Raw genomic sequence first — 12090 nt, forward strand, 5'->3', positions numbered from 1 at the left:
AGGTTGAATGAGTGGCTGCTAGATTTGTGTAATATTTGGGCACTTTCTGTACAAATTGAATGCATGGTTCATAGACTAAGCATTGATAATGCTTTAGGCCCACATTGCAAATAAACTTGAAAGAAGAAAGAGGTTTGCTTTTTATGCAGCATCTTAACACATTTTCCTGAGGTCCCAAAGCACTTTGCAACCGTTATTTTTGAAACACCAATTGGCATGAATAAACAGTTGATGTTTTTGATGGTTTTGTTTGTTGGGGAGGAGCAATGTTTATCAGGACACTAGGTGAGCTCTTCACAGCAATGCCAGGAGACCTCTTATACCACTTGTATCTCACCCATAATGTCTCATCCAAAGAATGCTAACATATGCAGTATTCCATCAATGCTACATTGGTACTGGAAGTTTTAATTCTCTGCTAATGTTACTTGAAACCTTTTGCTACATTTGAAAATGAACTAATCAGAATGGCTTTAATCAATATAAGTAATCTTTATAAATTTGTTTACTCAAAGTGGCAAAGGGATCCATGAAGCTGATTGAAATAAAATTGGTGCCCTGATTCCTTTTTGGCTGCTGAAGTACTTCTAATTCAAGAGAACAAAATTATATAAGTAAATTACAAACAGAGCAGTCTCTGCACACTTGGCTGTCAAAGCTGACGGAGGTTATATTGGAGTCACTTTAGTATGAGATAAGGACTGAATTTCACCAGGCATCTGAGAGAGATCAGGTCTCAAATGTGGAACGGGGCCAACCTGCTGAGTTTTGGAAAGTTTATTGTTTCAAATACACAAACTTGACTATCACTAGATGAATGTGACATCCTTTTGCTGCAATAAGCAGGGCAACATGATGAGGTGAGATTTATACCTGAGTGGCAAATAGCTATATCTAAGGGCTGCATTTTACAAATCAGCACTTCATGATATAGGTTTGCACAAGGGCTACACATAACAGAGATAAAAACAAAAAACTGCGGATGCTGGAAATCCAAAACAAAAACAGAAATACCTGGAAAAACTCAGCAGGTCTGGCAGCCTGACTCGAAACGTCAACTTTGCTCTTCTCCGCCGATGCTGCCAGACCTGCTGAGTTTTTCCAGGTATTTGTTTTTGTTTTGCTACACATAACAGAGGTCAGTGCGCCCCACCTAGTTTCCTAATTATTAAAATGAATGGACAGAGGATTGGGCAGGAAACCTCCACACCGAGATGCGTGATGCTCAACACCTGATCACTAAAACCTAACAGCTTAAATTGAAAGGATTAAATATTTCAGAAGCAAATCTCGTATCTAACATTGAGCAGAATTTTAACTTAGAAAAGGGTGTGAGTTTGGGGCTGACAGGGGAAGGGTTAAAAGCAGCAGAATTGCAGCTGGCTGCAATGCACCAGCTTCCACATTTGGTTGGAGTGTGCCAGGCTGTGTGCTCCCCCTGTCGGGGAAGGCAAGGTGTCAACTTCCATGTTCCAAACACTCAAATTGATGCAGGATGGAATTTTCCGCTCCAGAGACTAAGTGCAGTGGCAGGTGGGATTAGCAGCGAGTTTCCCTTTGATTGGCGGGTCGGGTTCTTACACTTGATCATCCGCTTGAAACCTCGTTTACTAAGCATAGGCGAGCTGCTCGCTGAATCACGTGGCGGGGTGGGCACTGATTCATCTGTCTGCCTGTCACATCATGGGGTTGAAGCTCCTGGCACCAGAATTAAATGCCACCCGAACACACACATTACTCTCCACCAACTGTATGGTCGGAAGTTCCGGAGATAGCCCCAAGGAGAAAGAAGAGTGCATCAAGATTTAACCACGGCTCCCTGGAGGCGTGACATTAGAGATGTCCGCCAGCACCGGGAGGTTCTTTTTCCCAGGAATGGATCCAGGAGATTCGCTAACCTCGCCGAGGCGGTCATGAAGGAGGTCAGGTCCGCAGCCAACCACCAGAGAAATGCCATGCAATGTAGGAAGAGGATGAATGATCTCATTCCCACTGCCAGGGTACGTCAATCTTCAGCTCACTCTAAACTCACTTTCATTATGGCATTATGCACTCAAAGAATCACACAGCTCAGTATGTCTCTCAATATTAGCGGGGGCAATATCAGCATTGAAAGCTTATTCACCAGCATCTCACCTATCATCCTGCACAAACAGCATCTCCAGCCCTTACTGGAGTGGGTTGGTGTGGAGAGGGGGAGGAGTGGTGGGGGCCTGTGTGGTGGGATGGCTCAGCACACACAGTAGTCATGCATGCTCCCCAACCTCTACTCCATCCCTTCTGATCCCATCCTATTTGTCTTCATGCAGGCCAAGCTTGTCCACAACTAGAGGAAGAGATCCCAGGCTGGAGGAGGGATGGCCAACATCCAGGAACTCTCCAAATTTGGGGAGGGCACTGCCAAATTGGCAGGAGAGGACAGAGATTGCTCCTGTGAAGGCGAGATCAGTCTGTCCCAGCAAGCCAGTACGGATAAGCCCTCGTGAGTTGATCATATCTTGACATTCACAGTAACGCACTGTTGTATTCAGCCTGTTCATGAGCCAAATCTATTTTCTCTGTTATAGGCAGAAGCAGGTCCAGACAGACCTGCGCAAGCAACATAAGCCCCCAGGCCACCTCAGAGGAGGATGCTGACGAGCCATTTGACACATCATAACATTCACCTGCACCCTCCACCAGTGCAGAGACACACACCCCAGTGGATCATAGATCTAGATTAGGCTCAAGGTCACATTCTGGGGAACACCTCACTGATATGTCTCTGCAGCAGTCGGGGACAGTGACAGCTCATGCCTCTGGCACTCAGAGGACCGCTGGGGAACAGCCACCCACTGAGTCTGAGTCAGATGACGGGCCTCTGCAAGCAGCTGCCACAAACATGCTGGAGATGCAAAGACAGGCAGTGGAACATCAGGCAGACTTACGAGAGGCAGTCAACAGACTAGAGCGAAGGACAGAGGAGTCCGCCCGCGTTCTGTCTGATCTCGTAGCTCCAACATGTGAGCACCTTGAGGTCTCCATGGAAAGGGTGACGGCCACCTTGGAGACCTCAGTCCAGCAGGTCCCGCCGGATTTGCGCTTGGACCTTCACTCCATCGCAATAGGCATTGGTGGGATCCATCAGTGGCTAGGCCAGGGGGATAGGGCACCTAGACCTCCCTCCAGTTGCCCCTTCTCCAAAAGGAGTCAGGCAGGGGCCCTTGGGCACCCACAGGCAGGGGAATCAGCAGCTGGACACCCCGGGGCCATCCACTCACGGGATTCCGCGAATGCTCAGCTGATCGCAATCCCTTCCTATTGTGACCTCATCACAGGCTGAGGAGGGAGCCCCTGCCTCACAGCAGGGGACTCAAAGCAGGCTGGGGCCCTCAAGGCCTCAGCCCTCCAGAGGATACCTACCAACTTCATCAAAGACAACAGGGCATAGCAGTGAGCATGGTGCCTCCACCTCTGCTGCAGATGTCGAGGATCCACCGGGAGATAGCTGTCGGGTTAGAAAGATTAAGAAATCTTGATATCACTGTTGGGACACGGGTGTTCACTCACTGTATATATTATGCACCTTTGCAAATACATTTGCTGTTCACCACAATAGTCTCGTCATTTGACTGTGTTGTGCATATACATCAACATGGCCTCTTATTGCGAGGGTGACCCAAGTTCCCACTCTGTGATCACCTCCCTTTGTTAGCCACACATACATGTGATGACTAGCTGAGTCATGTTAGTTAATCGCCCTTGTCTAATGTCAGGGAAATGTGTCAACCCCTTTATTGAAAGTGACTGCAAATTGCATTAGGAAGTGTCGGAAGGGCATCTTCAGGATGCCAATGGTCTTCTCTATGCTGGATCTTGTCGAACGAGGCACTTTGAGGATGATACATAGGTGTCATGAGCCATCGTTTCAGTGAGTACCCCTCATCACCAAGCAGCCAGCCCTGTAAGTGCCATGACTATCTGAGACATCTGGGAGTGCCTCAGGGTATATGAGTCATGGGAACTCCCAGGATACTTGGCACAAACATGCATCATTTGCCTCTGATGATCGCACGCCAGTTGAACGTTTAGTGAGCGGAACCCTTTCCTGTTAATGAACATCAGAGTCTGCTGCCATGGAGCCCTCAAAACCACACGTGTTCAATCGATTGCACCCTGTACTCTAGGGAAGCCAGAGATTGCCGTGAAACCCAGGAACCCTGAATAGCTTCAGCTTCATCCAGTGTGACCTTTACATAATGATAATGAGCCTTACTGTAGGAGGGCATCCTTCACCTCCTTGATACATTTAAGTATTGAGGACTGGGAGATGCCACATTGGTCCCCTGTAGATCCCTGGAATGACCCACTGGCAAAGAAATTGAGTGCAATGGTGACCTTCAGGGGCATTGGCAGGTGATGTCCTCCCAGTCCATGCGGCATTAGCTCCTCCCGCAGAACATGGCAGGTATGAGCCACCTCATCTCTTGACAAGTGTAGACGTGCGTGGCATTATCTCATGCTCATCTCCAGATAGGAGCAGTGTCTTCGGTAGACCCTTGGTCATGCGAGTAACCTTCGTAGGATGGATGCGACCTCCTCATCCTCCAGGTCTTGTTGGGGCTTCCCTGGACCACAATCCTCAGGCCAGGCCTCTTCTCGAAAATGTGCTGGGCCATTCTCCTCCTCAGTTGGATCACTGTCATCAAGAAGGCAGCATTGAACACAGGCTCCATTATTTAATCCTCCTCCTCCCTGTGGACAGAGATCCAACAGATTAAAGAGTAATGAGCAACTATAGTAGATGCCCCAGTCACAACCAGGAAGCCACTGTCATGCCGTAGAGCTGCGCCTGCCTTTCCCGGATTCAGTGTTCCAGCTGAGGCGCTACCTCATAGACCTAGGTGACCAAGATCCCACCCCAGCTACTTGACATCTTAATCCCAGAGAGGTTGGAAGAGGCTCAAGTACATCCAGGATATGTTCAGCCTTACCTAATGCACTCCTCCTATGTCTGATCTGGTATACTGATTATGTCTAACCTGCACTTTTGGGTGCCCTTTAGCCCGTTAGCCATGCCAATTGCACAAAGCACCTTAGAGGCTTTCATTGATCATTTTGCAGATGTCCAGCAGTTGTGTTCCCTTTGTGGTTGGCTGCACCTTCAATTCCCACATTCCTCTCTGTTAATGCTCAAGTTGATCAACTTCATCGTGAACCCAATGACTCCTACAGTCTCACGTTAAAGTGCTCCAACTGCACCTTCTCAATAAGCTCTTCCTGGGTTCTATCAGCTTAGGGTCCATTTCCATGTTGTTACTCTAAGCAGTATGAGGGTGCCCCCTGTTAGGGTCCCTGAGTCTGGCCGTGGGCCCCTCCCACACCACCTCAGCCCCCATCCCTTGCAGATTCTCTTCCAGCTTCGATTTTAAACTGTGCCATAACTTCAGGATCTCAAGATGGTGGTGCAGAATTTTTACTTTGAGACCACTTTCAACCCTTCCCCGTCAGAGTTTGGGTTCCCCGATCTTCCTGAAGCCTCACGATGTCCGATGATTCTCCCCCCATCCCCCAGTAACCCTGGATCCCATTGTCATTGTTGTGGGCATTCCTCCCCTCCCCCTGAACCCATCATTGTTGACATCCCCATGCCCCACGTGGACCTCGTCCCTCCCCATCTTGAGGCTGTGTGCAAGGTCACATGTAGAGCTGAAAGCAAAATACCACGGATGCTGGAAATCTGAAATAAAAACAAAAAATGCTTGAACAACCCAGCAGGTCTGACAGCATCTGTGAAGAGAGAACCAGAGTTAACATTTTGAGGCTGTATGACTCTTTGTTTCTCTCACCACATTTTTTCTTTTTATCACATATAGAGGTGACCTGCCCACCAGGAGAGTTTTGAGTAACCCCCCCCCCCCACCCCCTTTATTACATTTTCCCAATTTTCAGGCTGCAGATGCCTCCCCTGACCATGACCATCCCAACTGCAGTCCAGTACTGAGCCAGACACCCCCATCATCATCGACTGTGAGACTATGACCACATCCTGTATGCTAAGCTGTGCCTGATCCCAATTCAGCACACAGGCCTTGCCCCTCTTTGGAGCAGGAACATGTATGTGCCATGCATAACCCTGCAGCATAGCCCACAGAGCCCCGTGGCTGCCTTTAATCTCTCACCTTGACCTCTTGACATCAGTCCAGAAACTATGACTGTCTTTCACTCAGCTCTCTGACTCCTCAATGAATAACCACAAGACCGTTTCCCTAACCCCTCCACCACCACCCTGCTCTATGAGTCTCTGTGCAACCCTTCCACCTTATATCACACTTTTGTACTCTAGAATCTGCATGCATCCTCTCCCTTTCATACAAATTGAATCCGATCCACCCCCTTCTGCGGCTGCGTTCTACTCCTCCATATCAGGCTCCAGCTTCCCCATCCCCCAATCTTCCTTCTGCCTGCCATCATCCTCTCACCCACCCACCTCAACCCTAGCAAGCCCACTTCATCCTCATGTCCCTGTCATCTTCCCCTCGTGGTCACCATAGTGGTCTCTGTTTTAGAATGCAGCCCTGGCTGAAACTCGCAGCACACAATGCTATCCTACCAGAGTAGTGTGGCAACCACGGTGAGCAGTGCAGCTCAACAGCATCTACAAGGCACAAGACAGGAGTGTGATGGAATACTCTCCACTTGCCTGGATGAGTGCAGCTCCAACAACACTGAAGAAGCTTGACACCATCCAGGACAAAGCAGCCTGCTTGATTTGCGCCCCATCCACAAACATTCACTCCCTCCATCACCAATGCACAGTGGCAGCAGTGTGTACAATCTACAAAATGCACTGCAGGAACTCACCCAGGCTCCTTACTCAGCACCTTCCAAACGCACGACCCCTATCATCTAGAAGGACAAGGGCAGCAGACACATGGGAACACCACCACCTGCAAGTTCCCCTGCAAGTCACTCACCATCCTTACTTGGAAATATATCGCCATTCCTTCACTTTCACTGGGTCAAAATCCTGGAACTCCCTCCCTAACAGCACTGTGGGTGTACCTACACCACATGGACTGCAGTGGTTCAAGAAGGCAGCTCATCACCACCTTCTCAAGGACAATTAAGGATGGGCAATAAATGCTGGCCCAGTCAGCGATGCCCACATCCCGTTAATGAATAAAAAGAGTATTCATGACCTGCTGATGCAAGCAGATGGCGTTCCCAAAGTGGATCAGCAGGAAAGCTGACCTGGCATCATCCCGCCATGAATATGGTGAGGGGAAAATTCTGACTCGTTTTCCGCCGGCAGGAATCCGACTTTTGGCCTCACTGCGGATTTTCCTCTCCCGCCCACCACGAAACCTGCCACTGGCAGGGAGGAAAATTCCACCAGCAACGTTTTCACTTTAATGCTGGGTCCACAGGTTTCTTCAGCTTCCCGAAACTCGACAATTACAGCAAAGCACGTCACAGTAGAACTTGAGGGGCCTGAAGCAATCTCAGGCATGATGCCAATAAGTGCTCAGTACTCACAGCTGCTTTCTTACCTGCTGGTAGGAAAGGGTTTGTTCGCAGAAGTTTTGCTGAGAATTTACTTTGTACAATTTAGAGGTTCCTTTCTACATTTTGGGGGTTTCTTTATCAGATGAAGATAGGTGCTGATCGGACCTTAGATTGGACAAGTGAGGACCAAAATGACCAGCAACAGTTCCTCAGCAGCTCACTGCTCACAGCCCTTTAACTCCACAGCAGAGAGGGCAACAGCAAAGAGCTGCAGCTTATATGAGGCACAATCACAGAACAGGGTGTACAGGCAGAAAAGCTCAGTTTCCTTGACATGTCTAAACAGTAGTCTTTCAGGAGGTTCAGGATATCATGTCAGTTGGTGTTAGACGTCTGCAGCCATCTAGAAGAAACCTACTACCCGCTGGCCACACATTCTCAATAGTTACAAGTGACCACAGCTGGCAACAGTTTTGCCTCTGGATTTTTCAGGGATCCTATAGCAGACGTTGTAGGATTTCTAACTGGCCATCCGCAAATGCATAATAAAAGTAACCTTCCAGTCCTACTCAGGCCCCCTCCCACAATCCTTTCTTCAGTACACCGATGACCGTTTCGGTGCCGCTTCATGCTCTCTTCTAGACCTGGAAAATTTATCAATTTTGCTTCCAATTTCCGCCACTCTATCACCTTCACATGGTCCATCTCCGACACTTCCCTTCTCTTCCTTGACCTCTCTATCTCCATTTCTGGTGATAGACTGTCCACCAATATTCATTACAAGCCCACCGGCTCCCACAGCTACCTCGACTACAGCTCCTCACACCCCGCTTCCTGTAAGGACTCCATCCCATTCTCTCAGTTCCTTTGGCTCCATCGCACCTGTTCTGATGTTGCCACTTTCAAAAACAGTTCCTCTGACATGTCTTCCTTCTTCCTTAACTGAGGTTTCCCACCCACTGTGGTTGACAGAGCCTTCAACCGTGTCCGGCCCATCTCCCGCGCATCCACCCTCACACCTTCCTCTCCTTCCCAGAACCATGATAAGGGTCCTCCTTGTCATCACTTTTCACCCCAATTTTCACCCCACTTTTCACCTCACATTCAAAGGATCATCCTCCGCCATTTCCGCCAACTCCAGCATATGCCACCACCAAACACATCTTCCCCTCACCCCTCCGTCAGCATTCCATAGGGATCGTTCCCTCCATGACACCCTGGTCCACTCCTCCATCACTCCCAACACCTCATCTCCTTCCCACGGCACCTTCCCATGGAATTACAGAAATTGCAACACCTGCCCATTTACCTCCTTCCTCCTCAACGTCCAAGGGCTCAAATACTCCGTTCAGGTGAAGCAGCGCTTCACTTGCACTTCTTTCAATTTGGCCTACTGCATTCGCTGCTCCCAGCGGAGTGTCCTCTACACCAAACGCAGACTGGACGACCACTTTGCGGAATATCTTCAGTCTGTCCACAAGCATGACCCAGACCTTCCTGTCGCTTGCCATTTCAACGCTGCACTCTGCTCTCATGCCCACATGTTTGTCCTTGGCCTGCTGCAATGTTCCAGTGAAGCTCAGCGCAAACTGGAGGAACAGCACCTCATCTTCCGATTAGGCATTTTATAGACTTCTGGACTTAACATTGAGTTTAACAACTTCAGACCATGAACTCTCTGCTCTATCTCTACCCCTTTTTCAATCCTCTTTTTAAAAAAAAAAAAATTTTTATTTTCTATCCACTTATTTTCATTTTTATTCATTTATTCATTGTTTTAACCCTTTTATCCCTTTTCCTATCCTTTTTTCCCAACGACTGCCCCATCCCCTCACCCCACCCCCAAAAGGGCCATCTGTTACATGTTCCATGTTGTTCTTCCACAGAGTGCTGACCCTTGTTCTGCTATTAACACACTCTGCTTTCTTGCCTTTATGCATCAGCACCTTCTTTTGCCCTCACCACTGCCATTAACACCCCCTTTGTCTTTTTGCCCATGATATCTTTGTCAATCTCTCCTTAGTCCCCACCTATCACTGGCCTTCCATCCAGCTTCACCTGCTGCACCCTCATTAAAGAGTATAAATTTCATCACATTTCTACTTCTCTTTAGTTCTGAAGAAGGGTGATACAGACTAGAAATGTTAACTCTGTTTCTCTCTTCACAGATGCTGTCAGACCTACTGAGTTTTTCCAGCATTTTCTGTTTTTATTATAAAAGTGACTGGGTTGTTTGACATGGCAGGCAATTATGTCAACTTTGCCACAGAGAATGCCTGTTGGAATGTGCAGATGCTCGGTTTTTGGCCCTGGCTGGCTTCCCATGGGTGCAGGGCACCATGAACTGCACACACGTGGCAATCCGCGCACTCCAACAACAAGTAGGAATGTTCATCAACTGCAATGGTATCTGCTCCATCAATGTGCAGCTGGTATGCAACCACACAAAGCTCTTTGTGCAGCTGAGCACAGGATTCCCAGGCAGCTGCCATGATGCCTTCTTCCAGCAGCAGGCCAGGCTCCCTGATCTCTTCACACCTCGAAGCAGACTTGAGGGGTGGCTGCGAGGCAATCAGGGATACCCATTGCAAACTTGGCTCATGAAACTCATCAGAAGCCCGACCACTGAAGCCCAGCGGTGCTACAATGAATTCCATATTTCCATCAAATGTGTGATTGAACAGGCCATCAGCATGCAGATGTGCTTCAATTGCCTGGGAACATCTGGAGGTGCCCTTCAGTGAGCACTAGCCGGAGTCTCCAGAATGGTCGTGGCTTTCTGTGCTCTGCACAACATTGTGTAACAGTGAGGCCAGGACCTGCAAGCGAAGCAAGGCGAAGATCTCAGACCTTGCTTTGATGACTCAGAGGGAGAGGGAGAAAAGGAGGAGGCTGATGAGGTCCATGCACCCCAAGCTGCTCATATTGCTGCCAGGGATGCCTTTAGTAACACAAAAACAAAAAGACTGCAGCTACTGGAAATCTGAAATAAAAACAGAAAATGCTCTAAATACTCAGCAGGTATCAGAGCAGCTGTGGAGGGAGAGAGGGAGAAACATTCTGGTTCATGACCTTTCATCAGAACTAGAAAAAGTTAGAGAGGTAACAAGGTGACATGGACTGCAGCGATTTAAGAAGGCAGCTCATAATTCTCAAGGGCAATTAGGGATGGGCAATAAATGCTGACCTAGCCAGCGATGCCCACATCCCATGAACGAATGAAATAAAAGTACAGAAGGAGGGAAAGGGGGAAGAGGAGGAAATAACAAAAGGGAGGGTCTGATAGGGTGGAAAGCAGGAGAGATTAAATGATAAATGGAATGATGGTGCAAGGCAAAAGGAGACAGCAATGGGATATAAAGAAATAAAACATGGTCTAGATGAGGTGTGAGTTGGAATAGCAGAATTATTACCAACAACTGGTGTCTGAAAAAATGTGAGCAGTGATTATGATCTGGAATTGTTAAACTCAGGGTTGAGTCTGGAAGGCTGTAAAATGTCTAGTCAAAATGAGGTGCTGTTCCTGGAGCTTCCATTGAGCTTTATCAGGAGAGAGGCTGAGGGCACAGAAGTCAGATAATACGGGGCGGAGAATTACAGTGACAGGCAACTTGAAGCTCAGGGTCACACTTATCTACTGAAAAGGTTTTTCCACAAAGTGATCACGTATCTATGTCTGGTCTCCCAGTGTAGAGAAGACCACAGCATGAGCTGTGAATAAAATATACTAAACTCAAAGACATACAAGTAAAACACTACTTCACCTGGAAGGAGTGTTTGGAGCCCTGAACAATGGGAAGGGAGGAGGTAAAAGAGCAGGTGTTGCAGACTCTATGTTTGGATGGGAAGGGGAGAGGGTGTTGTGATGATTGAAGTGTGCATCAGACTGTGGCGAGAGGAATGGGCCCTAGCAGCTTTAGGCCTCAGGCTCCACATGCTCCAGGAAAGGCAGGTAGACAGCAAGGCAGCTTCAGGTTGTATATGTTTCAGGCTCCAGGCTCAGCAAGGCAATGTGCTTCAGCAGGCACAACTTCTGGCTTCCTGTCCAGTCGACTCTCCGGAGCCCAGGCACATGTAAGGGGTGTGACCAATTGAGGGCACATTGGCAGTCCCAAAATGACTTTCAGACTCCCCAGGTGGTCTTCAGACTCTCCGATGCACCTGAGCAAGGACTAATACGCCTTGCAAATACTCACTTATCATTGAATTATAGAGTGATAGAATTATTGACTGACAAATCCTCACCAGCTTCCTGCTTTAATAGCACCATTTGAGATCCAGAGGCCATTGAGAATCTGCACTTCTGTTTCTGCCTTAAAGTTGTAGCCTTGAACTTGTTCCCTTCATTCTGACTGAAATAATTTTTATCACTTCCTCCAGATGGGAAAAAACCCATAAAATTCCAAAGAAGTAACTATCCTATTAATTAGGGGACAAAGGTCGATACTTAATAGCGGAGATGGTGGTCTCACCTGCTGGCAGGAGATTCAGCGAGAGCTGTGTGTCACCTCTTTTAGGGAAGACCCACCATATTAAGTGCCGGCACTTAACTATGTAGTGACAGGTCTTCCCTGGGATCAAGGACACCAGGGAGAGAATTTT

This window comes from Cetorhinus maximus, chromosome 14, assembly GCF_964194155.1.
Source record: "Cetorhinus maximus chromosome 14, sCetMax3.hap1.1, whole genome shotgun sequence".
Taxonomy (NCBI): Eukaryota; Metazoa; Chordata; class Chondrichthyes; order Lamniformes; family Cetorhinidae; genus Cetorhinus; species Cetorhinus maximus.